Raw genomic sequence first — 3,977 nt, forward strand, 5'->3', positions numbered from 1 at the left:
TTAGGATGGAAAAAGTATTAAAATTAACATATAGGTCATGTTTGTAGTCAGCGGATTACTTTCAGCTAGAGGTGAATGGTGATCATGAGTGGGCTTGGGCCAGACATGGACGGACCTAGACTTAAAAAGAAATTGTCCGGCGGTTCGAAATTTGTTGGTCATGTCTATTATAGCGAGCCTAGTTTGATTGTCCATACCCGCCCATCAAAATAACCAGGCCTACCCGCGGGCTCGTGAGCTCAAAGCTATAACAAAAAACTCGATTGTTAAACCTAAAAAACTACCTAGTACAAAGAACGAAAAAGGTTTATGATTTTTTTTTTTTTTGGCTAAACTATCTTTTGCTTAGGTTTGTCTAAGAAAATAATTAGCATATTGTTATATACATTTTTTTTATTTTAATGAAGTTGTCATATTAATAAAAATATAAATATATTTTTTAGAGGGCCTAGCGGGCCGCTCCATGAACATTTCTCTTAGTTCATACCCGCCATTAATTTTAGCAGGCCTATTTTCGTTCTCCGTTACACGATAATATGATACTCCCTCCAATTTCATTTATTGTTCCTCTGTTTCCCTTTCTATTCATTTTCCTTATTTTTCCTTCTTTCCTTTTTTGGACAACTTTGTGTGGTCCAAAATCAATTTGATGTGGGGCCATGTGTATTGTGTGGTCCAAATTGATTCTCTTATTTCTTATGTCAAAAAGAAAGACGAACAATAAATGAAATTGGAGGGACTATATTTTTATGTCCAATCCCGCTGAAATAGGGGGCCAAGTAGGACGACCCGCACTTAATCAGCTCTACTTCCAGCATAAACAATTTGTAAAACGGAGATTATATATAGCAGGTTTTGTGAAAATGTTTTACCAACATATTTCAATTAGCGAATTAGTTAATTGTTTAGTAACTAGCTGATAAGCAATAAACTAGGTCGTTAAAATACTAGAATTAGCGTACCAAATTAACAATTTATAAGCCAAACTATACTCTAGACTACTCTAAATGATAAAGTAATATAGTGCAAGTAAGGGTTGAACCCAAGAGAAGGTCTTTTAAGCTAAAAACTTGAAATGTAAACTATTGACTACTAAAGACAAGATTATAAACAAACAATGGTTATTCACAATGGCAAACAATAGAGAGACATAAAAAGGGGGGTTTTTGAGTTGATTTGCAACATGAAACAAAGTGAAATTTGCAATCTTAGTCTAACAAGCAATATAGCAAACACTTGGTGAGTAAGATGATTCAATAATTAAGAGAACTTGGTGCAATCCTCCCTTAGTAACCAACAATGGTAAAGCTTGACTCTTTTATAATTCTCCTCCTAATTTCTACCCAATACTATCACCTCAAGATGTTGATACATGCAAATTAAACCATCTACACATATCCTTCAAACTTAAGCAACAAATCATTAAACCATGACAAGAGACTAAGCATGAGCATTAAGAATTCAACCAAAAGATGAAGCTAGGATCAATTCCTCATAAGATTAAACCATACAAATGAGCAAAAGACATGAACTTTCCTATTTGTTGCATGAATCCTTTAAACCAAATCAACAAACAACAAACTTGCTTCAACAATCCCAACTAAATTAAACCATTTCATTAGGATTTGCAATAATCAAGTAAATAACATGCAAGGATGGCCAACCCAAACAATCAATTACTCAACATAAGAAATAAAGCACAAGAAAAGTTCATTAGATAAATAAGAGGAGATTAAAAGAGTCTTACAAAACCAAAGTTGGAAACTTTGGATGAATTACACCAAGATGGGAAGAACTAGCCTTCCATAGTCTTCATAAAACCCAAAAACAAAGAAAGATTACAACTTGAATGCCAAATAAATTGTTCTTGCTACTACAATTTTCTAGAGATTATTCAATGCTTAGGTGATAACTAGGTCTTCAAACATGAGGGGTATATATATGGGTGCACACCCTTCTAGGTTAAACACCTCAAAGCAAGCCCAAAAACACGGAATATTTTCTTAAGCCCGTGTTTAAAAACAAAGTTGCGCAGGCCTCTCTGAAGTCGGCGCAGGCTGCGCAACCTGCGCAGGCTGCGCACTTTCACTGCGCAGGCTGCGCACCATCTCGGGAGTTCTGCTTCAAAATCTTCAAACTTACTTCCTTCTTTACTTTCCAAGTTTCACTCCTACTTCTTCAAGCTGGCTTCTAGGCTACATGGGAGCTTCTTGTGCTTGTCTTAACCTTTGAAGGGTGCTCTATGCCTCTCGGGTTCCGTTCATGAGGATCAATCGTCCAACCGAGGTGAATTACACAAGTTCAACCACATCAACCCCTATGCCAAGTGTTAGGAAAAGTGAACCAAAAGACCCATATTAAAAGACACGAGGGTGATAAAATCACCCTCTTAGACCGACACAAAACAATGCTATCAAACTCCCCCACACTTAGACTTTTGCTAGTCCCGAGCAAAACCCGGAACAAGCAACCGTAAAGTCTACAAGAGGGTGTGGGAGGGAATGATCTCTCTTCCCTTTCCTCTTCCTTCTTATGCCTCCCTCAAAACACAACCACCGATTAAAAAGAAAAAACATGACTCAAAGTTTTTGCACACACTCTTCACTCACTCACCCTCCTTATTTCTCCCTCAAACAAGACACGACACACCACCAACGCCGACTCATCACGCAACTCCACCCTTCTTATATCTCCCAATTAGAAATGGTCACTTTTGCCTTATCCCAAGGCAATAGCAAAGTGACCCACACATCCTCCTATTGATCACAAATCATCACTACTTATAACACCCCCTTATCACTCCACATAAAAGTAAGATCATGCTACTTGGTTGGCCAAACACCCTTAAGAATCAACAACTCAAGTAGCCAATCGGAAAATCCACCAATTTGAAACAAATTTTGTGACACAAAAGAAAATTAAGTCCTAGAACTAGCCTCCTTCCTTGACCCTCCTTATGACTCCCTTCTTGTCCCTCCATCTTTTTGGTGTTGCATTTTTCAATTTTTCGATTTTTTTTTTTTTCGAAAACCCCTCATTTTGCCTAAGGTGCCCTTTCGGGTTTTCACCTTAGCTTTTCCTTTCCTCTCATCGGTGGCTCGCAACTCGATTCTTCATTTTGCCCGGAATGCCCTTTCGGGTTTTCATTCCGTCCTCGGCCACCTTTCCCAATCTTGCCTAGGCGCCCACCCTTGTGGGTTTTCACCTAGCCGGGATTTTCAATTTTTTTTTTTTTCATGCATTCAATGGAAACATAAAGAAATGTACATATATTACAACTTCAATCATCTTACTCCCCCACACTTAGATTCCACATTGTCCTCAATGTGGAGGAGTATTCTTCATCCTCTCAAGGTTGGTAGGTGGAGGGACCCGAGCCTTCCCCTTGCTCATTTGTCCCTTGATCTCTTCTTCTCCTTCCTCTTGCTTGCCTCACTCTCTTGGCCCTCTCATAGGCCTCCTCAACTTGAGGCTCGGTGATGGTTGGTTGGTAGGTGGGGTCATTTGGATGGAGGGTCATGCCGAAAAGGCCACGGATAAGCCCAAAAGAATCCTCATGAGCTTGAGCATCTTCATAAGAGTCTTCAACATATTGGTGGTGCCGCTCATTTTGCACCCCGAATTGTTGAGTTGCTTGCTCTCTCCATTCATTTTGGGCCTTCCACATGGCTTGTTGCTCTTCCATGTACTTGGCTTGTTGTTGTTGCCAAGCATAGGCCTCATCTTGCCTCTTAGTCATCTCTTGGAGCATCTTCATTTGGGCTCTTTCGGCCTCCGCACTCAACTTTTGATGCTCCAAACTAGCAACCCTCCATTGATCCAAACTCTCAAGCCTTGGCGCTTGTTGTTGTTGCCAAGCATGAGAGCTATCAACTCTCCCACTAATTGCCTCCAAAGTTCCCCGGGTCTCCGTGAAGTAATTAAACATTTGTTGTTGCCACGGGGCGATTGGTGGAGTAGAGCTTGTCCCCGCCTCA

This window comes from Silene latifolia, chromosome 6, assembly GCF_048544455.1.
Source record: "Silene latifolia isolate original U9 population chromosome 6, ASM4854445v1, whole genome shotgun sequence".
NCBI classification, from domain to species: Eukaryota; Viridiplantae; Streptophyta; class Magnoliopsida; order Caryophyllales; family Caryophyllaceae; genus Silene; species Silene latifolia.